The sequence below is a fragment of the Cetorhinus maximus genome, chromosome 21 (assembly GCF_964194155.1).
Source record: "Cetorhinus maximus chromosome 21, sCetMax3.hap1.1, whole genome shotgun sequence".
NCBI classification, from domain to species: domain Eukaryota; kingdom Metazoa; phylum Chordata; class Chondrichthyes; order Lamniformes; family Cetorhinidae; genus Cetorhinus; species Cetorhinus maximus.
In genome coordinates this window covers 88,279,047-88,305,311 of record NC_135899.1, presented here as the reverse complement: position 1 = coordinate 88,305,311, position 26,265 = coordinate 88,279,047, and the positions used below count along the sequence as shown (strand labels likewise).

The 26,265-nt window shown below is 42.1% G+C and overlaps 1 protein-coding gene across 1 annotated transcript in view; it reads left to right on the top strand.

Annotated features, from left to right (window-relative positions):
- The window catches only part of nkain1 (sodium/potassium transporting ATPase interacting 1), a 512,964-nt gene that overhangs the window by 223,321 nt on the left and 263,378 nt on the right, over positions 1-26,265 (top strand). The window lies entirely within an intron of this gene.

The following is a 26,265-nucleotide window of genomic DNA, read 5'->3' as shown; positions in this document are numbered from 1 at the left end:
TGCCATATTTTACTAAAATCCACTCTCCCCCAATCCAAAACCTTTTTTTTTGCAACTTGTCTATTTCTTTGTCCATAACAAGTTTCAGTTCTGATACTGAAAAGGTGAAAGTTTCTTCTCTGTGGTAACCCGTGGAGGTCCTAAGACAAGCTCGTGACAATCCCAACCCAGTTCCTAACGGGGATAAATTTGCCTATAACTTGGCAGGTCCGCTCAAAGAAGCTACAAGGTTGATTGGTGTGTGTAAAATGGAAATGTAGACTGTGCAGTCGAGGATTATCTTGTGCTGTAGTTGAGAACATTGCTGGAAAAAATAGTGACATCTACATGACGTTTGGCTTATGAAGCCTGTGGCCTGAATCTATCTGATGCAGACAATGACTAAAAGCCTGATGCTGACATCCCTTTCAAGCTGAGCATAAAATTCAAGGAGAAAAGACAGATATGACCATTAAAGTGGAAGTGAAATTGCTGGCGCTGGATCCATATTGATAATAAATAGTCATTTTTAATGTATTCAGACTTTGACAGTTGCTTACTTAAATTGTGAAAGTTTAATGTAAAGGTTTACATACTATTAGTTCAGTTCAATAGTTTTTATTTTCATAATTGAATTTGGAATGTGAAATAAAGTTGGTCTTTGATATTGATCCAATAAAACACCCAATAAAAATGTCAGCCCTGGTATACATGTTAGGGTTTTGTTTCTTAAATATGTCTGGCTTTTTGAGTGCCGTAAAACTTGCTTTGCTTAACTCCTAGGTATATATCTGAGGAAATACAGACTAAAAGGCCCGATGTTGGATTCCCAGCCTGTGCCAAGTTAAATAACCTTTGTTATGACAGCCATTCAGGCACTAGAATTTCAATATGTCAGCCACAATTCCCGCACCAATCGTGAATCATGACCCTGCTGGGAAGCGTATGAACACAGGAAGTAACAAAGGGACGGGAGTAGGCCATTCAGCCCCTCGAGGCTGTTTTGCCCTTTAATTAGGTTATCTGATTAAAAGCCTGCTGCATTACAGAAAACAAAACACAGGGAGTGAAATTAACTCTTTGAAAGAGTCAGCATGGACTCGATGGGTCAAATGGCCTCCTTCTGAGCTGTACTTTTCTATGATTCTATCTCAACTCCATCAACCCACCTTGGTTCTGTGTCCGTGAATACGCATCCACAGCAAAAACCTTAATCGCTTTTCAGGCGAGCTAGATTTCCACTATTCTTCGCAAGAAGCAATGTTTCCTGACATCACCCCTGTAGCCTAGCTCTAATGTGAAGATTATGCATCCTTGTTCTGGACTCTCCTCCACCAGTGGAAATAATTTTTCCCCTCTCTATCAACCCTATAAAATCCTCCAAGCCTCTTAAATACCTTGTGTGTTTTTGTGCGGACTTCAACTGAAGACAACATTGGACTTGGCTGTGACCTCCCTCATGGTGCAATAGCCTATCAATGTTCACCCTCTATACCGACACTGGCCGCGTGTCATGGAAAGGAATGCCGCAGTTGTGAGATTGCAGGTAGCTGTGTGATAGTTTCCCTTCTGACTCCATTACTGACGGAGCATGAAGCAGACTGTGGGAAAGACAGCCTGTAGCCCAGCGAGACTCAGAACCCTCAGGAGATGAGGGGGAGAGGTAAAAGTTGACAAATTGCCATTGCCGGATCTTCAGATGGGCAGCCTGCCTTGTAAAATGCTGTCTGCGTTGTATCTTAAGCTGTGCTTCAACGTGAATGCTCTTGTTAACCATGTGTGTTCTAGCAGTCTCACCAGTGACAATATCTGTGCATTAATTAACTGAGTATTCAATAGCAAGCACCAAGTTGACCTGGTAATCGGCACAAATTCAGTTTGGTCAATGCAGGATTGAGGTTATTAGGCCTGAGGGTGTGCATCCCCTGAGACATGTCTTCTGTTGCGTCTGCTAGCAAGGGACCATATTCAATATTGACAAAAAAAGATCTTATGATATGAATCCTGATTGTGAGATTGCACGCAAAGATCAAGTCTGGAAACCTGTGTCACAATCTCCCTCCATTTTCCTGCCTCCATCATTAAGGGCAGAATTTTCTGCCTGTCGGGCGGGCGGGCCTGACCCAATCTCCGGCGGGCGGGGAGCCGATCCCCGCCAGAGAAGCGGGCCGCACCGCCATTTTACATGGACAGGCCAATTAAGGCCCGCCAAGCGTGACGTCTAGCGGGAAGCGCTATGCGCTTCCTGTGCAGGCGGTGGGGGGGCGGGGTTTCCTTAAAAGCGAGAGTCTGCTCTTTCACGCATGCTCACGAAAGAGTGCACATCTCCCTGAGGCTAAGTGCAGCCTCAGGGAGATCGCTTCCACTTTGAACAATATTAAAAATAGAAAAAAAAAATTCCCTAACATGTCCCCCTCATGTGACATGTTCATATTTTACAGATTAACTTTATCACAATTTTTAAAACCCTGCAGGTTGGATGGGCAGGTCCTTTAATTGTTTAAATGACCCTGTCAATGGCTTCAATTGGCATTGACAGGTCGGCGGGCCCACAGCTGATTTTACTGTGCCCCCGCCTTCCTGAAAATTTAATTGGGGCGGGATGACGTTGGGGGTTCCGCCCAACATCATCCCGCGTCATTTTACGCATCGGCGAGCGGGCCCCGCCCCCAGCCCGCCAACGGCAAAATTCTGCCCTAACACATCTTGATGCTAAGAAAAAAAAAACTCTAATAAAAGGGCTGCACTCAATGGGACTCGATTGGCCATGTTATTGAGAGTCACAACGCAGTGGAGGTGCTATTTCCTTTAGATGGGGGATGAATAGCATCAGAAGCAATGCACAAGGTGCAACCCCAGGTGTGATTTCTGGTCGCTCTCAGCCAGCAGTGCAGACCAAGATAGCAGAGCAATTGGTCTCCGCTCCCTCAGGCTATGAAAAGAAAATGCTTGTATTTATACACACTTTTCACACCCTCAAGATGTCCTAAAGTAGCTTGCAGTCAATGAATTGCTTCTGATGTGTAGTCACTGTTGTAATCTAGCAGAAAGGCAGCCAATTTATGCACAGCAAGATCCCACAAGGAACAATGAGATGAATGACTAGGCAGCCTGTCTTTGGGGGTGTGAATTAAAGGATTGACTTATGACATGAGCACCAAAAGGAACACCCAGCCCTTCTTCGCCTGTGCTGTGGGAACATTACATATGAAACAAAGCGTTTTACACGATGCAGCACTCATTCAATCCCACACTGAAGCAAGGGGCAGGAAAACATTAGCCAGGATTTCCACTTTTGCTCATCGTCCAGCCAGAAGAACATGCCGGAAGGATGCAGATGAAGATGTTGGGTGCGGACAGAATAATGCTGGTTACAAAATGCATCAGAGTACTGAGCGTCTTGCTTCTTGAATAACTGGGAGACGTAGATCTATATCCCAGTAGTGCCTTCAGGACAGGAGGGAAACACACTGCAGGAGGCAAAATAATGAAGAAAAAACTGTACAAAGCATGCCATTGCAAGCATGGGAACGGGTAAGAGAATTCATTGCTTACCAAGTAAGCAATGGTGAGGGAAAAGACTAACCGACAACTGGAACAGACAAAACACTACCAGAAATAAATGAATGCATTACACAAGGAAGCTTAAATGCAAGCTCAAGCTTGATACATCAAACTGATCGGCCACCATTCCTGTATCCAGCTCTCCCCTTGCTGCCCTGAGGGATGCTACAACCAGGAAGCTACTCTACTGGGAACAGCATTGACTGAATAATGAATTGACACACAGGGGCTCTGTAGTGTTGCTGTACATCATCCAAGAAAGCGTCGTGGAAGCAGATTTTTTTTTTTACAAAGCACAGCTGCATGGGCTGTTCCTTCCTCAAACAAGCGAACCATAATTAAGAATAAATAGCAAAGATAAATCTTGCTCTGCACTCCCTGGCCTGAATTTGAGGTGTGGCCCCTCATGTTTTTATTAAAATTGAGATACCTGGGTCAAGGATCAAGTCCCTATCCATTAGGAAATATTAGATTTCAAAGTTGGTTTTTCAAAGACATCGTAGTTAAAGGCATCCTTCTTGAGTATTAAAAGCCTGTGGATTTAGGATGGAGAGATGCTACAAGAATCTTCTCTGACTTGAGATCTTTGCGCTTAACCACCCTCAGTTGCAGAGGTTTTAACCTGGCTGGATAGTTACATCTGTTCTAACTTGCACCAAGTCCCATTCACCCCTGTGCTCACTGACCTACATTGGTTTCTGTTCTGGTAACGTCTTGACTTTAAAATTGAAAACATCATTGTTTCTAAATCACCACCCCCACCACCCCCCCCACCCACCACCCCCCCCCCACCACACCCGCCGCCATCTCTGTTGTTTTCTACAGCTTTACATCTTATCCCACCTCCGAGATCTCTGTGATCCCCCGATTCTGTGCTCTTATGCAACCCTGACTTTTATCGTACCATTGGAGGCCGTGCCTTCAGCTGCCTAAGCTCTGGAATTCCCTCCCTAAACCCCTCCACCTCTCTACTTTTTCCTCTTTTAAAGCACTGCTTAAAACCTACCACTTTGACCAAATTTTTTGTCCACCTTACATGGTTCAGGGTCAAATTTTGTTTGTTATCGTTCCTGTGAAGCACCTGAGGACATTTTACAATGTGAAAGGTGCTACATAAATGCAATTCATTATTGTGGAGGTAGAGTGCTCTATACTTGAGGGAGGGAGCTGTGAGGAATCCCATCCCTACCTGTCTCTCGCCAGCTGGCTTCACATTAATGTGATGGATGGGAGAAGACTTTAATCTGGAGCAGTGGTACAATTGTTCCAGGCTGGGGTTAGAAACCCAATTAATGATGTGTATGAGGTCCACTCTCAGAAATGCTGCAATATCCTACATTATAAAGTGATGGCACAGGTGCCTGTAGCTGTGATTTCCCACCCCCCCCAAAACACAATGAGCTCCTCATATCAATCTATGCCATTGTAATTACTACAGGAATTCCTACAGGAAAAACACAGAAAAACTATAGCAAAGTGATCATATTTTAATAAGAACCCTTCACTCGCTGTGTGGAAGCTGATAATCCTGCATCCTATTAGCATATTTGTCTGTGCAGGGAACAAGAGTGAAAGATGAAGTAGAACTGATTTTAGCTCATAACCCACGGGTGGGATAACTCTGAATGAAGGTTCACAAACCAGCATGTCCACTGAGGGTCACAGGAGCAGAGGCAAAAGGCTACAAATGCTTCTCACGTGTTTCCAATGCCATTTTAAAAATTATTCACGTAATGTGGGCACCTTTCACTTTGCAAAATCTCCCTGAGCGCCTGGCAAAAAGTGTTATCATACAAAATTTGACACTGAGCCACAAACGGAAATATTTGGTCTGATAGGGAGGGTGGAGGAGGAATAAACTGAAACCCCAATTCTCTTCCCTTTTCGCAGTGAGTGTGGCTGTTTTTGGAAAGGTAGTTTTTGTGTGTTTCTAAGCCGCCTTTAGCGTGCGATACGTTTAAGGAACCAGCAGCAGACTTCCGTGAGTTTAAAAATTTTATTATTTATTCATACAGAGTCTAAATGCTACATCAGCCGCACACCACACACACTCAGGAAAGATAAAGTTAAAGAAGATAGTGCACGTCTACCGCCGTTAAGCCAAAAGAATAGTTAACGGTTCATGTTGTTATAGGAAATCAGTCATTGTGGGTCAGATAGAGGAAGAAATCCTTTTCCACCTTTGGGTTGTGGTCCAGGTGGATTGAAATAGCTGAAGCCAGGCATCTGGATTGTTGCAGGATTCCCTAGAGGCGATGAGGGTTCAGTAGGTTACAAAGTTAGGCTCTTGTGGTTTTCGTATCAAGAGGTCAATCTTCTTTACAAATTGGCTTGGAATCAGGCAGGGAGGTTTTTTTTTTAAGAACTGGGAGGCTGTAAAGCCATTAAAAGGAAAAGAAGGCACAGACTTGTGCTGCTGCTGTTCTGCAACATTCAGTGTTCTCTTGCAGACTTTGGGTCTTTAGATCAAAATTAATTCTCTCTAGCCTGTTTCAGTCACATGACCAATACTGATATTGTTTAACCAGAATGATTTGGAAGTCCAAAGTCATCACTTGGTCTTTCGCACTTAACCTGTGGAGAACTAGTCTCATCGGCTCTCTTTTGTGAGGCATTGACCTTGGAGATGAGAAGCCCAGAAGTCTGTTGATTCTGTGTTTGGATTACTCTTCGAACAATGACATGTGTGAATTCCACAAAGGGGTGTTGTCTAGGTATGTCTATCCAAGGGGAAGTCCCCATGCCCAGGGTGATTCAATCAGGAACTTGCCGGAAGTTTGAGATATTCTGTGTTCCAAACAATGGCCACCTGACCCTTTGGCAGCCATCTTAGCCACGTTGTGAGTGTGCATTTTAAAATATAAAAGACAGTTCCAGAAGCTTCCACAGGGACATGGTCCATGTTTGAAGTTATGAATAGGACATGTCTTTACTGGTCAAAGTATGGCAGGCCAAAGAATTGTCTTAAATGAGGAGAGAGAGGTGGCGAGGTTAGGGAGGAAAGTTGAGAGTTGAGCCAGCTGAAGCATGGCTGCTAATGGAACAATGCAAACCGAGAACCCACAAGAGCTCAGAATTGGAGTATCATGGAGATCTCAGGGTTGGGGGGGGGAGCAGAGAGCACAGGGAAGGTGTCATATGGCCGGCAATTTTTGACCATCCCTAGTTGCCCTTAAGAAGGGGGCAGTGAGCTTTCTTCTTAAACTGTTGCAATTTGTGAAGTTGCTCCCACAATGTTGTAAGGTAGAGAGATCCAGGATATTGACCCAGCGGTGATGAAGGTACAACGGTTGAAGATGAAAAAAATCAGGGTGGTCTGTGAGGGAATTGGAGGTGACCTCAGAACTGGTGGTTTCCCAAACCTTTTCCTTCTGGATGGTAGTGATCACGGGTATGGGATGTGGTGCCCAAGGAGTCTTGGTCAGTTGCTGTGGTGTAACTTGTGGGTAGTGTACACTGCAGCACGTACACAGGTGGTGGAGAGAGCGGCTGGTTCTGGCCAACTAGCAGTTTTTGTACCCATACCTTTAGTAAGAGAATATGGCTATGTCTGTATGGAGAAACAGGCTACAAGAAGAAATGTCCACGTTCTTAGTTCTTCATGAGATCAATAGAATGGAACAGGTTGTACATTTTATGGGATGATCTACCACAGTGAGAAATCTGATCTGAAGAAGAGTCATAGGGACTCGAAACGCTATCTCTGTCTCCCTTTCCACAGGTGCTATCAGACCTGCTGAGTTTTTCCAGCATTTTTTGTTTCCGTTTCGAGAGTTCTTTTCAACTCCCGCACTACAATGGTGAAACCAAACAGAAATAGTGGTCTGGATTTTATGCCAGAATCTGTCAGGATTCATCATCACTACTCCTCTGAAACTGACAACAACTCCTGGAGTCTGGACATGTAGAATTGTGGAAATCTAGGAGTTGCTGTCAGTGATTCTAAGCTTTAGCTGAGGGTGTGTCATTGAGTACCCCTTAGAATGTGATCAAGTAGAAATCACTGAACTGACCAAAACTTCCCTTGTTACACTCTTAGTCTTGCTGTGTCTTTACCTCTGAAAAAGTTATACCTTGTTGAATGAGATTAAGCTGGTTTTTTTAACAGTGCACTAATTCATAATTATGGCCAAGCTGCCTCATTGACCCTGAAATAGTAATTTTATATTTGCTGAGTGTCAAATTTCTCCATTATGATAAATCCACATTTTTTTTAAAGGTTTGTCCAATGTTTTAGCTTCTACCTAAATCACATGTGTATGGCCAGTCATTTATTCTGCTATCTGTAAAAGTTAAAAAATGTAACTGAAGGGATTCAGTGGTTTTTACTTCCTGGTTTCCTCTCTGTGAGAATACTTCAATGTAATTGGATGCTTGATGACATCACTGCTGCTGGGCACCTGGAGATCCTCTTGATTTGGCGCCAGTTTCAAACTGATAACTAGGAAAGGGGAAGTGCATGCCAGAGATAGTTGATCTTTGTGGGTAGTTTTCTTGGAGGTCACCTGCAAGTACTGTTGCTTCACAGATGACCCCAAAACACAGCCTAATATAATAAAATCACTCAACTTGCAGGTACAACCTTTAATCTCATGACTTTAATCTCCAAAATTTCGTACAAAACTTCACTTTCAACTGCACCTTCAGCTAATTTCCAAAACTGATGTTCCTTCTATCATTCCTGTGCTTCTGTCCTCTCTTTCTTATCGTTTATACCTTCTGACATCTTGCAGTGAGAACTGGCATCTGATAGTTCAAAACTGGTTCCAATCTTCAGCCAGTTAAGAGATGGAACTCTAAGAACTGATTTGGTAGCAGCTTCGCTGATGTGCGACAGACAGATATTGTGGTGTATCCAGTCAGCAATGTCTGCTGAATTACAAATCATCCCATCTGTATCACAGATGGGCCAGCTGCACCTGGATAAGATAATTCAACAAAGTAAAAGATTATTATTAAATCCGCCCTCAACCTCAATTCATCATCTAACTCATTAGTACAGGTAAAAATTCTCTCATTTTAATAATTGATCTGATTAATTAGCTGCATCAATATTTCATGCAGATGTTACACTTGCCTCAGTGTTTAAATTACAGTTTCTTATGGCGAATTATCATCCTGTCTATCTCTTATGTTTGGAAAACAGGGGGAAAAGCGCGCATTTATCGAATGTCTTTCATGATTTCAGGATGTCCCAAATCACTTTTCAGCCAATGAAACACTTCTTGAAATGCAATCATTGTCCTAATGTAGGAAATGCAACAATCGATATGCTCACAGCAAGTTCCTACAAATTGCAGTGTGATAATGACCAGTTAGTCTGTCTTTTTTTAGTGATGTTGAATCAAGGACAAATTAGACACAGGAAAGGACTCCCCTGCTCTTCAAATAGCATCATGGAATCTTTTAAGTCCAACAGGACAGATCCTTGGCTTAATGTCTTATTCAAAGATGGCACCTCGGACAGTGCAGCACTCCCTCTATTCTGCACTTCAGTGTCAGCCTATACACCTTGAGCTCAATTTCAAGAGTGGAACTCGAACACACCAGTTTGTGAATCAGAGCTGAGGGCGCCATTCACTGAGCCAAGGCTAATGCCTAAACAAGCAGACAAGGCTGTGGTTTAGCATTTCAATTGAGGGAAATACCTCCAATTATGCTGAATTCCCTTAATCCTGCACAGGATTGTCAACCCAGATTAAAAGCTCAAAGCCTCAAGTGGGTCATGAACCAGTCTCCACAGTCTGAGTGGATCAGTGTCAGAGAGGGCAGGATCTTCACTCACTGCACCATTGCTCCTGTGTTTACTGTTTTACCTCATTATGGTCAATTGTTGAACAGCAATTATCCATATTAACAGTTGATTTACGTGTGATATCCACTAGATACCTGCAGCACAAGATTAGCTGTCAGCTTGAGTTGTTTCCACAGCAATTGGCTTCTCGATTCCCAGTCCCTTCTACAACCCATCCTTTTACCTGATGAACATTCCCAGTCTTTAGAATCCTGGCAGATCCAGAAAAGCTGCAGCCTCCATAGGCTTGCTGCTTTGCAAATTGTTGATCTTCACAACACCGTGGCACTGAGGCAATATATAAATATTATATAAAAGGCAAAATACTGCAGATGCCGGAGCTAAAAACAAAAAATGCTGGGAATACTCAGCAGGTCTGGCAGCATCTGTGCAGAGAGAAACAGAGTTAAAATTCCAGGTCTGTGACCTATTGTCAGAACTGGAGAAAAGTTTAGAGATGTATCAGGTTTTAAGCAGTACCGAGACAGGGGTGGTGGGCGGGGGGAGCGTGGTGGGGTGGAGAAAAAAAAAGCAAAGGCCTGTGATAGGCTAGAAGGCAGGAGAGGTGAAATGACAAATGGGATGGTGGTGCAAGACAGAAGTGGGTGCTAATGGGACAAGCAAAGAAACAAAGATGGGTTAAGAGGAGGTGTAATTGGCAGCAAATAACCTTGAACAGTGTCCACTGTACTATTTTTACGTATATAGTTAGATGCATTTAAGAGGAAGCTGGATAAACACAAGGAGGAGAATGGAGCAGAAGATTATGCTGAAAGGGTTAGATAAAGTAAGGTGGGAGAGGCTCATGTGGAGCATAAATACTGGCATAGACCCATTGGGCCAAATGGCCTGTTTCTGTGCCATAAATGCTATGCAATTCCAAAATGACATAATCTATGCGATACAAAATTAAAGGTATTAAAATGGCTGGAGTAGCTTTATCACTGTGATGATTTGGTGGACATGAAATATAAAATAGAGGGTCTTGATTCAGCCTCACCACAAAAAGACAGACTTGTAGTAGGAGACACTGCTGATCCCAGTTTCCAGACTGACCAAAAGTCTCAGAGACAGTGGTTATGCCTTAAGCAAGCATTGTGTATTGCTATGCTTAAAACATAATTTAAGAAATCCGAGCTCTCTATTCTATCTTGTGTATCTCCAATTTTAATCGCTCCACCATTGGCCGCTGTGCCTTCAGCTGACTAGGCCCTAATCTCTGGCTTAAACCTCTCTGCTTCTCTACCTCTTAATGCCTCCTGATAACCTACTCCAAACCAAATTTATGTGGCTCTGTGTCAAGTTTTTCTTGATAATACTCCTGCAAAGTGCTTTGGGATGATTTGAATTACATTAAAGGTGCTATATAAATGCAATATATTGTTAAAAGGGTTCAAATAAGAAAAAAAACTCATTACATCAAGTGTTGTTGGAGCGCTGAATACTTTTGTCACAGGGGGCGGTGGTTGGAGGGGATCATTGCATAATTTGAAAGAAAATCAGATCAATTTTTGAAGTAGTGAAAGATGCAGGACTATAGAATAGCATAGGATAGTTTTGGATAGCTCAAGCAAAGCAGACACAGTTATCTAAATGGCTTCTTCTGTACTTTCATGTCTCTATAGTTTCAATGTCAGATTGGTTAAATTGGTCCCATTCTTGTCCCTTGAGTGTTGTATGTCCAAGCTATGCTACCAGACTTGAGCGCAATGTTGAGAGAATGTCACCTTGTCAGAGGTGCTGTTTTGGGGTGGGATGTTAAACCAAGTACTTGTTTGTCAATTTTAAATGACCCTACGGTATTATTCGAAAGAAAGTAGGGGCCCCAATATCCTGGCCAACATTCTTCATCACCAATATCAGGTCAAAGGTTATTTTTCTCATTTACTATTTGTGCATGTTTGCTATGGGAAAATTTGTTGCTGTGTTTTGCCTGTGCAACAGTGATAACTATTGTGGTGCTTCGGGATATTCTGAGTGCAAGCTCTTCTATTTTGTAGATAAATAAGGCTTACATTTATCTAGCACCTTTCAGATGTCCCAAAGTGCTTTGAGATAATCACTGTTGTAATTGATCCACCAATCTCCACACAGCAATGATAATCTGTTTTTGTGATGTTGGTCAAGGAATAAATATTGGGACAAACTCCCACTCTACTTGAAAGTAGCATCCACCTGAGAGGGTAGATGGAACCTTGGGTTAAGGGCTCATGTGAAAGACAGCATCTCTGACTCTCCCAGTGCTGCACAGGAGGATCAGCCTAAATTCTTGTGCTCATGTCCCTGGTGTGGGATTTGAACCCACAACCATCTAACTCAGAGGCGAGTGTGCTAATGCTGAGCCACAGCTGACACTACCTTTGTGCCCTATCTCCAATCCTCTGTTTTTCCACAATGCCTAATAATCTATTGAACCTGTTGACATTGTTCACTGACAACTAGCACAGTTAATAGAACTCTGTTGTCCTGAATTATCGAGATTGTGCTGTATGATGTTAATGGCAAATGAGTCAGCATGTTGAAATTGTTTCGACTAGCAGAAGGATCAGTAATCTGCGATTTAGAGTAATTGGAAAAAGAAGCAGAAATAATTTTTTTTAAATATAAGTTGTTGTGATCTGGAATACGCTGCCTGAAATGGTGATGGGAGGAAGGTTGAAAGTGAGCAATTTTATAGGGCTGTGTGATAAGAGAGGAGAGAGGGGGACTAATTGGATAGGTATTTCAAAGAGATAGCACAAGCAGGTGGGCCAAATGGCATCCTTCTGTGCTGCCTCATATACTCATAAGCAATTCTTTCATCTGCCACTTCAACAAAGACATTGAGCAGTCACTCTTTGTTAAAATAATAGATGGGAATTTGTTACAGGTATACCAAAATAATTATCAGTACGCTAGTCTTGGATGCCATGTAATCAAGATGAGCTTCTGTTTGAGGGCAAGCAATTCGGGTCTCAAACCAGTGTCCTCAACTTAAATAAAGGAAATTATAGAGGTAGGGAGAAAGCGTTGTCTAAAGCGGGCTGGGGAAATAGGCTAGGGGGAAGGTCAGTGGATGAGCAGTGGCAGACATTTAAGCAGATATTTCACAATGCTCAGCAAAAATTTATCCTGGTCAGAAAGAAGGACTCGATGAGAAGGATGAACCACCCATGGTTAACAAAGGTGGTCAAGGAGAACATCCGATCAAAAACTAAGGCATATAAAGTGGCAAAAACTAGTGGTAGGCCAGAGGATTGGGAATTTTTTAGGAACCAGCAGCGGATGACTAAAAAGCTAATAAAGAAGGAGAAAATTGATTATGAAAGAAAATTGGCAAGAAATATAAAAACAAACAGCAAGAGCTTCTACGGGTATAGAAAAAGAGAGTGGCTAAGGTGAGTGTGGGGCCCTTGGAGGATACGACTGGAGAATTGATAATGGGGAACAGGGAAATGGCAGATAACTTGAGCCAATGTTTTGGACCGGTCTTCACGGTGGAGGACACTATAAACATCCCAAAGATATCAAATAAGCTAATGGGAGGAAAGATCTTGTAACAGTCTTTATCACAAGGGACAAAGTATGTGACAAACTAATGGGACTAAAGACAGACAAGTCGCCAGGACCTGATGGGCTGCATCCAAGGGTTTTAAAGGAAGTGGCTGCAGAGATAGTGGAGGTATTGGTCGAAATATTTTGAAATTTGCTGGATTCCAGGAGGGTCCCAGCGGATTGGAAAACCACTAATGTGACGCCCCTGTTCAAAGAGGGAGGGAGACAAAAAGCAGGAAACTATAGGCCAGTCAGCCTAACATCTGTCATTGGAAAAATGCTACAGTCCATTATTAAGGAAGAAATAGCAGGACATTTAGAAAAGCTTAACGCAATCAAATAGAGTCAACGTGGTTTTGTGAAAGGGAAATCATATATGACAAACTTGCTAGAGTTCTTGGAAGATATAATAAGCAGAGCTGATAAAAGGGAACCAGTAGATGTAGTGTATTTGGATTTCCAGAAGGCATTCGATAAAGTGCCACATAAAAGGTTATTGCACAAGATAGGAGCTCACGTTATTGGGTTAATGTATTAGCATGGATTGAGGATTGGTTAACACAAAGAAGACAGAGAGTCAGGATTAATGGGTCTTTTTCAGGTTGGAAAGACGTAACTAGTGGAGTGCCACAAGGATCAATCCTAGGGCCTCAATTATTTACCATCTATATTAATGACTTGGAGGAGGGGGCAGAGTGTAATGTATCCAAATTTGCTGATGATAAAAAAAAGGTGGGAGGGCATGTTGTGATGAGGACATAAGAAATCTGCAAGGGGATATATATAGGTTGAATGAGTAGGCAAAAACTTGGCAGATGGAGTTTAATGTAGGAAAGTGTGAGGTCATGCACTTTGGTAGGAAGAATCACAAGGCAGACTATATTTAAATGGAGAGAGATTCCAAAAAAGTGCAGCACAGAGGGATCTGGGTGTTCTTGTGCATGAAACACAAAAAAGTTAGCATGCAGGTGCAGCAAGTAATTAAGAAGGTAAATGGAATTTAGCCAATACAATGGAATTGTATTGCTAGGGGGTTGGAATTTTAAAAATAGGGAAGTCTTGTTACAACTGTACAGGGTGTTGGTGAGGTCGCACCTGGAGTACTGTGTACAGTTTTGGTCTCCGTATTTAAGAAAGGATATACTGGCATTGGAGGCAGTTCAAAAGAGATTCACTAGGCTGATCCTGGGATGAAGGGGTTGACTTATCAAGAATGGCTAAACAGGTTAGGCCTTTATTCATTAGAGTTTAGAAGAATGAGGGGTGATCTTATTGAAACGTACAAGGTTCTGAGGGGGCTTGACAGGGTAGAAGTTGAGAAGATGTTTCCACCAGTGGGGGAATCTCAAACTAGAGGACATAGTTACAGAATAAGGGGACATTTAAAACTGAGATGCGAAGGAATTTCTTCTCTCAGAGGGTAGTGAACATCTGGAATTCTCTACCCCAGAGAGTTGTGGAGGCCAAATTGTTGAAAGTATTTAAAGAGGATGTACATAGATTTTTGAAATATCGGGGAGTTGAGGGCTATGAGGAGCTGGCACGAAAGAGGAGCTGAGGCCTGGGGCAGATCAGCCATGATCTTATTGAATGGCAGGACAGGCTTGAGGGGCCAAATGGCCTACTCCTGCTCCTATTTCTTATGTCCTTATGTTCTTTTGTACCAACTGGTGAGCGAGCAGAAAGTACTGAAAATTTTATAGCAAAGCCATGAGTGACTTTATCAATTTAGGGTCAAATTTCATGTAGTCTTTGTTTGCTTTGGATTCAAAGTGACTGCAAAAAACATAACTGAAGATTAATACAAATCTAACAAATGGAATTAAAAAGGATATAAAGCTTCAAACTCAAATGCAATTGAGACCCACCCCCCCCCCCTCATTACCATTTGAAGAGTTACTTCATCATACATTCCATCATTGCCTGCAGAGAGAACTTGTCAATAGCACCAAGACCTGATGACGTTTAAAATTCATCGTGATCTGACACAACAGATAAATACTTGCTGCTCATTGAGCATCTGGTGATGTATTCCAAGACTTATTCCTTCCTCCCTTCTATTTAATAGTTTTGCATTCATCTTCAAATATCTTCCTCCACAGCAGGTTTCGCTGTGCAGTCAAACAAAACTGCTTGTAAATTAGTGCTAAATTGGTAGCACTCCATATGAATTTGTGCTTTTCTTTTGTTACTTGATGCTGGTTTTCCCATTAGTGCAGTTGCGTATTTTGCTTATGTGGTGTTCACAGGATGATGTATGAAACTCTAACCAGTAGTGTTGGTGCTGGCCTCAAAGGGTGTTTTGGTGACAGTGACCTCTGTAAGTAAGGGAAGGGGGATCTTGAAGGTTAAGTGAGCAGCGCTACAACAGGGTGACCTTGTTAGGAATTTGGGTCTGCTTTCCTCAGTTTCAGTCAGCAGTCTGAGCATCTTTCTTCTATGGGAGTTGGCCAATCTTCTCATACCTACAACATCAAATCGCATTTTTTTGGAACTTTTAAAATGTAGTAAAATGGTCAAAGACACTTGGCAGGAGCATGATCAAACAAAATTTGACACTGAGCCATATTAGGACAAGTTGCTCAAGGTGTTATATCAATACAAATTGTTTTGTTTTGATTTCCAACAGCCACGGTATTTCACTTTTGTGAGAATGTATGAAGTCCAACATTAAAAGTAATCTTCTATTTTTCTACACCTTTTATGTGGAATCTATAAAATCCTGAAAGGTGACTTGTCTCTAGAGGTGCCATGCATGCTTCTACTCGTGTGTGGGGGCATACATCATATTACTCATGTAATTTGCATTGATGTGCAAGTTGAGTTTCAATGGAAGCCTGGAATGCCCAAAAAACTGGAATACATATATTGCTGCTGGCATGAGTAACATGACATTGATTAACGCAGCTTACATTTGATAGTGACCTTTGATGGAGAACAGATGTAGAGCTGTGCCTCCACCCTCCCACACCTCGCCATGTTATTATATTGATATAATACCTTGGGCTTGTTTACTGCAAAAGACACGCGGCATTAATCGCTCATAAGGGATTGGGTAAACACGTTATGGATTCACTTATTAAGACTAGGCACAACAGGACAGTTATAAACAGGTATCAAGATTGAAGAATAAAGCTTGAAGACATCAGAGCTGTGTGTGTGTGCGCTGCTCAAAGCAAAAGTGAAACTAAGACTGAATCACATGACACATTTCCCTTTTAGTGATGTCATGCTAATATCCCTTAAAAGGATATACAACATCCCCCTTTCTTTTTAACGATACCCTCCTCCTTTCTAAAGAAGTATAACTATTTACAATACATGTTCATTTTTGTTTTCATTACATAAGTGCAAAGTACTGTTGAGCCTATGGGTCCCTAAAGCATAAAGATAATCTGCTGGTATATCCAGATCTTGTAATGGTAACCTTGTCTGGAGGTGTCTTTAATTGTTCGCAGTGATCTGTGGGATTGTCATTCTTGGATGTTGTTCCTGGTTGCATTTTGGATCTTGTCCTAGATGTAATAGGGCTGTACGGTGGTTGAGGAGCTGGAATGGATCTGATTTGTCCTCGGTTACATCTCATTGCTGCACCTTTGTGTGTAATGACTTCATAGGGCCTGGTTCCGAACAAATCCTTGTCACCTTGGCTGGTTGCCATGTGCCTTCTGTGGGAGCCTGGATGTTAACTTGTTACCCCAACTGTAAACTTGACAATTCTGCACCTGTATTTTTATTGTGAAATTGGTCATCTTCTCTTGTAGTTTTAAAAGTTGCTTTCTAGTTTCTGAGAGAATAGAATGGGTAAGAATAGGTAAACGGGTACACAGTGGTCTGTCAAACATGCGCTCTGCCAATGATGAAATAGTTGCACTTAAAGGCATTGCTCTCAGGTGTAACATTGTGATGTGTAGGTCTTGCTTGGTCTGTCTACATCTGAGAATTAGGGATTTGACTGTGTGAACCAGATCAATTTGAAGAACATCTCCAAGTTCAATGTCATTGAAGTCAACTTGTAGATCTAACTTCTGTTTTCATCGGGTTAGGTAATCTGCTAAATGTGTCCGATGCGACCATCAAGTTACCTGGCTTGTACCTAATCTCACAGTCGTAACCTTGAATCTTTATCAAGAGACGTTGCAATCTTGGCTGTGCACTGGTCAATGGTTTTCACAAAATGAACTCCAGTGGCTTGTGGTCGGTCTCTACCACAAATCTTTTGCCAAATAGATAGGTATGAAAACGCATGATTCCAAACATCAAAGCTAATGCTTCCCGCTCGATGTTGGAGTAGTTGAATTGTGTTATGGACAGAGATTTTGAAGCAAATGCGATCAGTTTGCCTTTTTGTAGTCTGCATGTTCCCAGGCCTTTCTGTGAGGCATCTATCTCCAGGGTAGTTGTCTCCCTAGGATCATAAAAATACAATGTTGATGTTTCTGATGATGACTGTTTCAGAGCTTCGAAGAGGTAATGTTGGTCTTCGTGCCACAGGAAAGGCACATCCTTTCTCAACAATCCCCTTAGCGATGAAGACTTTTGATCGAAATTGGGAATGTATGAAGACAAGAAATTAAAAAGACCAGACATCTCCAAAGATCATCCTTATTTTGAGGAGTTGGCATGGCCTTAATATCCTTTGTTTACTTGGTTCGGGACATAGGCCAACACTAGAATAAACAGAACTGAAGAAATTGATCTGCTGAAAAACGATGTTACATTTCAGAATATTGAACACCAATCCTTCATTACGTGCCACTTGCATCAATAAGTGCAGATTGTGGCCATGTTCTTGCTTCATTCTTCCCACAAATCATCTGTGATACAGATGCATCCTGGTACAGTGCATGTAATACAGTCCATGTGATCCTGAAAGAGGTCCTGGCTAACAGCCTGAAAGGAAGTAATTGAAAACAGTATTGTCCGAATGGGGTACAAAATGTAGTAAGCTCTTGGGACTTCTCCATGAGACGTACTGACCAGTGACAATGCTTGGCATCAAGCTTCAAGAAGAATTTTCCATCTGCAAATCTCAGATTTAACTCTTCTGATGTGGGTATTTTGTAAGGACAATGTTTCAAAGATGCATTTAAATGTTGTGGATCGAGGCATACTCTCAATGACCCGTCCTTCTTTATGACACGTGATTGAGCTGCACCAATATGTGTGCTTTTCAACTATTCTAATGATGCTAACTCTCTCCATTTTGTCTAGTTCGACCTTCAGTTTGTCTTGAATATGGATGCTGCATTTACGTGGTGGATCAATTGATGAACTTGCATTCTCCTGCAAGTGTAATGTTGCAGCTCCTTTAAAACGTTTTTTATTCATTCATGGGATGTGGGCATCATTGGCTAGGCCAGCATTTATTGCCCTAGAGAAGATAATGGTGAGCTGCCTTCTTGAACCGCAGCAGTCCATGTGGTGTAGGTGCACCCAAGGTGCTGTTAGGGAGAGAGTTCCAGGATTTTGCTGAAACATTCTGTATATTTTGAAGTTAGGTCATGAATTGAGGTGACAGGGTAGTTTCTGAGGCTGATCTGCCTTGTGATGTCTGACAGATTCCATGGATTGTTACTAGTATGAGGTCACAACATGCGAATGACCTGCAATCATTGAGCCTTTAGTTTCCATGATGTAGAGTATCTGTGGCACCCTGGGGGACTGATTGTACTTGCACTCCAGGACAATGGATCCTGCACATGGGATTAGTGAATGTTGTACAGTGAAAGTTTCGCAGCAGTTGATTTTGCCATGGCCTTCAATGGATACATGTCCTTTAGCATTTGCAGGGGTAGTATGTTGGCACTTGCTCCCATGTCAATCTTGGCCAATAACAAATAGTTACCAACTTTCTTAGGGCAGATAATTTGAACCTTGGCAAACACTTTGGATGATGAGACAGCATCTATATTTTCCACGGGATTGACAGTGTCATCGCTCTTTGTCTCGTCGTGCACATCACCATCATTTCCTTGTTTGTCAATCATCTCACATATATGTTTCTGACAGGAAACCAGGTGGTCATTCTTATTGCTTGAAGGTAGCCATTCTTTGGTCTATTTGGATCAGTGCACGGCTCTTTGTAGCTGCATCAGCCTTTGATCTAGTGCACTGCCACTGCCAATGACCCTTTCTGCCACATGCTATGCAGAGTTGATGGAAAGCTTGGCATTTCCTTGGTACTTGTAGAGGTCCACACCTTCCATGTATCTTGCTAGGTTTGGATGTTCTAGTAAGTCATCAACAATTAGGGTTGTACTTAAGACCTGTAAGCTTTGTTGACCTGTGAGGATTGCTTCGTACTCATGTCCATCCTTAAGTAGCTCTTCGATGTAGATCTTTCTGGAATTCTTCCATCGGAATGGATGCAATCACTAACTCAACAATTCTGCCTGCTAGCTCTGCGTTTGAAAAATCACAGTGTGTACCCTTTTCTCTGCATCTGCTGATGACGTGGTCTATGGATTCTGTAGGTTGTTGTCGTCAAAAACACATGAACCCTATCAATGAATACAGAAGTTGAACTTCATTATGAACTGGTTTTCCAATGTAGTCCATATCTTTTGGGGATCCTTTAGCTTTTCTCTTGTTAATCCTGATGCATTCAGCCTGTGTAGACCCATATTCCTAATTGCTACCTGAATTTCTATGGCTTTCTTGTCTGGTTCAGACACAGATGAATTAAGAAACCACAGGGCAGAGTTTTACGCTGGCTGGATTTTACAGTCCCACTGAGGTCAATGAACCTTTGAATGGCTTGCCGCACTTTACAGCCCTGCCTCCGCTGCAAAGGGGCAGTAAAATTCCGCCCCGTTGCTCTGTACACAGTTTAAACATTTTGAATTCGGATAGTAGGTCAGCTGCATCCCAATTCAAACGGAGGAATTTTGTGAACGTTTTGACAATATCCCTTTGACCTTCCTTCCCTATCGTGCATGGGGTGAGTGTCGCTGTAGCCGCTTTCGCGTGCTTTTTCAAAGTTCCACCCACGAAGACGAGTTGTGGCCTGAGCACACCACAGAGTAAAGCAGTGAAACAGCACCGGGTCAGCTCTGTGGGGAAAGGTGAGTGACCAGGATGTGGACCAGATCGATAGTGAGCGAGGAAGAGTCAAACAAAAAAAAAATCCTAAAAGAAAACATAATAATAATCGGGCCAGAAGAGTTTGCGATTATAATGGGCGGCTTCGGGAGTTGCTGAACAATGAATTGAATAAAAAGCAAAGACTCTGGAATCAGGGTGAGTGGGGAGGAGACAACTGTGAGGGAGAAGGTGAAGCTGAGTTTTGCACAGAGTTTTTCACATTTTTTTTTAAAACTTACCCCTTCTGTTCCATTTTTGGGAGCAGGAATCAGGCCTCAAGCATCAGCCATTTAGGCCACGCCCGCCATTTTTAAAAAAGTGAATACTTAAAGCAGCCTCACAGATGTCAACATGGAGACGGAGCTCCAAGGCAGCTATTGCTGCTGCAGAGCTTGTAACACCAGGATCTCACCTCGGGACCCCACTGGGGAAGTTTGGGAAGGCCTAGGATAGAGGGTTAAGCTGATAATAGAGCTAGAAGAGAAAGGATCGGAGGAGGCTCGTGTGGGGTATAAACACCGGCATGGACTGGTTGGGCTGAATGGCCTGTTTCTCTATATTCTATGTAATCAATTAAGTGATGCCTCATCTTTTCTAATCCCTGGAGCTTGCTCGCAGCGTTTGAAGCTATGTTATGGCACATTTACCACAGTATGCTCCTTCCAACGTACAAAGTCATCAGCTACAAGGGCACAGCATCCCGAGGAGAGCGGCAAGCCTCCAGAAAAATTAGAGTACATTTTTTTATTTGCACCCGTTACTCGATTAAAACAGTATTAGTTTAATTCAGCAAAGAAAGAGTTTGTGGCTTTTCATCAGAACTGTAAGTCAGAGTTTGTGAGAGGTATACGGTGAGTGGGAGAATGGAAGGGCCATTAACGACTGAAAGGGCTCGAGATTGAATGCCTTTTAACATTACATTTTTGTGCACGCTAATGTCAAAAGATTTGTCCGACTGAGAGCATTAAATATATGTTGTGCTCAGGGTATGGTGGGCACTAGCAGGTGGCAGAGAAATGATTCCAGCATCTGAGCCTGAGCACAGCAGTTATTTAATGAGGACAGGTCTCTCCTTCTCAGTCATTGAGCAACCTGTTCAAGTGATAAATGCCCTCATTTGAGGCACTCGGCAAAGCTCCAACACACCGCTGCACACACAGCACGGCGACGATAATGAATGGGGAGATACATCCATCATCTGTTACTGCGTTAGAGAAGACAAATGCCCCTGCTGTGATCGGTCATTCTGGAGAGGAAACAAGCAACACAACTATTGCCCCCTGATAGGAAGCTATTGGATCATATCCTAGCCTCATTGCATTATCTTCAAATGCAAGTGGTAGGATTAGATTTTCTCATTATTAAACTGTACAACACAATCAGGGTCTCTGGTGCTTCTGTTTTGCTGGTAATGAAGCTCCCAATAACACATGTGAAGTAGCAAATAGGTTAGGAAGGAGTTACAAAACAATAATGTGGTTAAGCTGATGCCACATTGCATGTGCAATGAGTCAAGTAGTTTGTGTTATCTGAACCTAAGTTTGAGTATACCTGTCTCTGTGGCAAAGGGACAACGTGCATTTATAGAGTGCTTCATGACATCCTCAGAACATTCCAAAGTGATTCACTGACAATCAATTATTTTTGAAGTGTACATCAAGATCCCATAAATAGCAAATAAATGAACGACCAGTTAATCTGCTTCTTGTGGTTTTGATTATAGCATGCATAAGGAGAATATCATTTTTCATAATATTACTGTGGGACATTGTGAAACAGGCTTGTGGGAGCTATGTGCGTCTTCTGTGTGTATGACTAATTTAATGAAACTGAAGACAGTCAGACTGCAAAGTTTAAATCATCAAAGGGATTAGATGCAAAAGCAGGCATCTTGAAATGGAGACGGGTGAGCTAAGATGAGATCCCAGTAGATACAGGATGAATGGGAATTTGCATTAGGAGATAAGTGAGGGGTGAATTGTTAGCTGTTGAATTTCAAAGAGGCGTAACAGGAAGTTTGACAACTGGCAAAGATCGTAACTAAATAAGGCAAAGTTCTTAAGTTTATTTTTCCTGGAAGTGCTGGCCATAATGACAACATGAAAGGTTTTTATTTTCTGGAAAAGGTAACTTCCAAAGAAAGTTTAGAACAATGGGCTTAGAGATAAAAGGGGAGAAAATATATTTAAGGGAAGATTGAAAGCTGTATGAGGTGAATGGCCATGTGAGAGCTTAAAGAGTGTACTGTGAAGTAAAAGCTGCTAGCCACCCGGGAGAAGTGCTTGTTTGTTCCAGAAAGCAAGGTTTTGCTACAAGCCTTGGATTTCCATTGTCAAGTGAGAGTGAGAGTGAGAGTGAAGCTTGTGAAATATCTCCCTTATAGCAACAGTGGGGGCCTTGTGGTAATATTACTGGATAGTTTATGGATTAAGAATCTATTTGGACTGTTGCCTGGAAAAGTTTGTTTATTTTTGAGTCTAGCTAAGTAGAAATCTTTTGGTAAATGTTATAAGACTAAATTTAACTGTGTAACTGTAATCTTGTGTACTTAAGATTTCTTTTCTTTTGTTAATAAATGTTTTAATGTAATATTTAAAATTTCCAAACGTGGTAGCGGAATCTTCACTTCTGTCTTCAGTGCACATACCTTTTTGTAATAAAATACAAACTGAAAAACGCTGTGATAGCTTGGCCAAGTTTCCATTTGGGATTTGGTCAGCCCAGCAATTACCACCTGCCATATCATAACACTTGGAACTTTGAGGAGGAGAGCTGGAGAACAGCCTCCTTCATAAGAAATGTTTGCATTAATATAAACCCTTATTACCCCCTCTCCTAAGTATCTCAGAGCACTTCACGCATAAATAGTTATCTTGAAGAGCCGTAGTTATTATTAAGTTGGCTAATGGAGCTGCCCTCTTAGACTTTACAATATTCTACAAACAGCATTGAGGTGAATGACCCATTTCTGATGCTCTTGTTTGGGGGGGGAATGTTTGCCAGGTCAACAGGAGAACTCCGTGCTCTTTTTCAAATACTGTTGTGGGATCTTTAATGGTAGTACAAGATCATGTCCCTTCCACATGACCTCCTTCCCAGTCCAATTTCTACTCTCTATGGGTCTGTGGATGTTAGTAACCTTCTAGTCCTTTAATCAGGTAGCTATTCTTCAGTGAGAGTCAGCAATTTGTTTGATCTTCAAGTGCATCACTGGTAAATTGGATCCAGTTAATCCCAATCACTAAATGCTGGCACTTTCTAGAAACACTGTTGTTTCTTGCCCAGCACCAGGTTCCAGGAACCAATTGTAGCATCAAAAAATCTACCCGAGCTGAGTTTGCCAAACCAAACCAGCATTTGAGTCTGGGCATTCATCCTGTGTGACATGTGGAATAAAACATCTCATGACAGAGTGTCAGGAAATTAGAGGGGGGAATAACTGATAAGAGTTGCAAAACAATTGGGTACCAGTGACCAAACTTTGTTAGGTTCAATGTAGCAAAGGAAAAGCATATTGGAGAATCAGAAAGAGTGGTGATGGCTTAAAGAAAGTCAAAGGTTCGGCCACATCAGAAGGAACCTGGCTCAAACAACTAGGCAAACAGTTATGGAAAACAGCTCAACTGATAAGCAGTGGAAAACCTTCAAATATGAGCTGGCTAGAGTATAAATTAAATAGATTCCGATAAGGCAACATATGCTCACGTACCTGTGAAAACATTCCCCGGCCAAATCAACTCAAGTACTGAGAATCTCTGCATTTTCAACACATTCACTTCAGTAACAACTCGACTATGAAACATTGGGCCTGTACTGAAAAGAGACTGAGCTCAGTGGATGAATGGAGCTTAAACGATAAATTGAAACTTAAGGCAGGCAATTGGAATGGAGATACAGATCAATACTGCAGCAGCTAATTGAATGAGGCACAAGCTGGAGGGGCCGAATGGCCCATCCTGTTTCTATGTTCCTTGGTAAATGGGAAGCATATGGTAAAATATAGGACTAATATTACAGACAGTAACACTGAGGAATATAGCTAGAATATTAGTAGGTGCTGGATGGGGGGGTTTAGAAAGGAGTATCACAAAAAACCCAGCAAAAAGAATGGGAAAAGAAATAGCCAAGGTTTTAAAAGCATATAAAACAGAAACAAGTCATTAGAGAGAGTGTAAGACCACTGACAAGGGGAAGGTCTAATTTACATAATGAAGGTATGGTATAGACATCAACCAAACATTGTGCATTTTCTTCAAATATTAGTGAAAGTGAGAATGTAGATGTACTACAGGAGGATATGGAACAAATGCTAGAGCAAAATATACAAAAAGAGTCATTACAGAATCAGAGGTCACAAAATTTGGCTTTGCAGTGGTGGCAATTCCAATTTCCAGTTTTAGTGAAAAATGGCACAGCTCTCGCTCATTCCCATGCTGAATGACATGTTGTTCAGGACGTGAGCCAGGTGTGTACCATCTACAAGATGCACTACAGCAACTCACTAAGGCTCCTCCAACAGCACCTTCCAAGCCTGCGACCTCTACCACCTAGAAGGACAATGGCATGGGAACACCACCACCTGCAGGTTCCCCTCCAAGTCACACGCCAACCTGACGTGGAATATATCGCCTTCACTGTCGCTGGGTCAAAATCCTGGAACTCCCCTCCCAACAATAACACGTGTGTACCTACACGACATGGACTGCAGCGGTTCAGGAAGGCAGCCCAACTTCTCAAGAGCAATTAGGGACGGACAATAAATGCTGGCCAGCAATGCCCGCATCCTATTGTCATGACACAGTGACTGCATGAAAGTATTATAAATCTTTAAAGACTACATTTTAAAAATAAGTACGATTAGAATTTAAGATGGCTTCTCAGAGCTACCAGATAGTTTCGCGGGTTAAACTATTTTATCTCTCAAGAGGACAAAGATGACAAAGATACCTTTTCTGAGGTTGGCTCACTGTTTTTGGCTGGGAGATAAAACTCCATCGACGCCTTCATTGTAAAAATGCAAATTTGCCTTGTCAAATCTAAAGGTTTAGGCCACCTAAAAAAGGCATAGCTGGGAGAAGACTTCAGACTATTAGGTAGAGTACCACAACCCCTTATTTGGGACCATGATGTGAGGTCACATGATACAGCAGCCATCGTGGCTCCCTGCTAAAGATCTAGCAGGGAATTCAAACAGCTTTTCAGAGATATCTTCAGAGATGCAAACAGATTTTCATCAGAGAAAGAGAGAGAGAGAGAGAGAGAGAGGGTCCAACAGGCAATAAACCACTGCAGCCAGTTAAGCAGCAAAGTTAACTACCTACAATATCTTGGAAGAGAATCTAAGCCTCCCTCTCTCCTCTAACCTGTTCCATCTTCAAGCCTACCTGTGAAAGCAACTTCCAGGCAGATCAACTCTAGGAACCTTCCTAACATTGAGAGAAATCTGCATTTTCAAGTCCTTCAGTTCACTTAAAATAACAACTCGACTATGAAACATCAAGCCTGCACCAAAATAAAGCGGAGTTAAATTCCATTTTTATAATCTATTTTTCCTTCATCTGTATCTGGTTTTGTGTGTGTGTGTGATAGTGTGGGTGAGCCATGTGAGTGAGACGTCTTGTTTTCTTTAACCTCTGGTGCAAGTATGTGAGAAATAAACTAACCTTCTTCATTTTTAAAATACAAGAGCTTGCTGCTGGGCTATTTAAATTGACTCAATCAATCCAAGGGTAAGAAATTACACACATCCACGTACAGATTATATTTGATCACGGGCAATAAAAGGTAACACCTTAAAATTGTCTATGACGCCGTGAATGGAAAAATAAAAACCTGCGTGCACCAGAAGTAGGCAGATTATAATATTGGCCAGTGTCCAATTCGTAGCCCCTACTGAGGTGTGCAGACACTCGGTAACACTTCTGTACTGGTTTGCCCATCACAACCATTCTGATTATTAGGTAGCGTGATGTTTGCGTGCTGCACGCATCATATTGAAAGGTGGGGGGATTTATGCCACACCTCAATCACCATATCCATTTCCAAGGGCAAGCAAATATTTAGACCAGAGAATTTTTTTTATTCATTTAATGGGATGTGGGCATCGCTGGCTGGGCCAGCATTTATTGCCCATCCCTCATTGCCCTTGAGAAGGTAGTGGTGAGCTGCCTTCTTGATCCACTGCAGTCCATGTGGTGTAGGTACACCCACAGTGCTGTTAGGGAAGGAGTTCCATGATTTTGGCCCAGCGACAGTGAAGGAACGGCGATATATTCCCAAGTCTGGATTTTGAGTAACTTGGAGGGGAA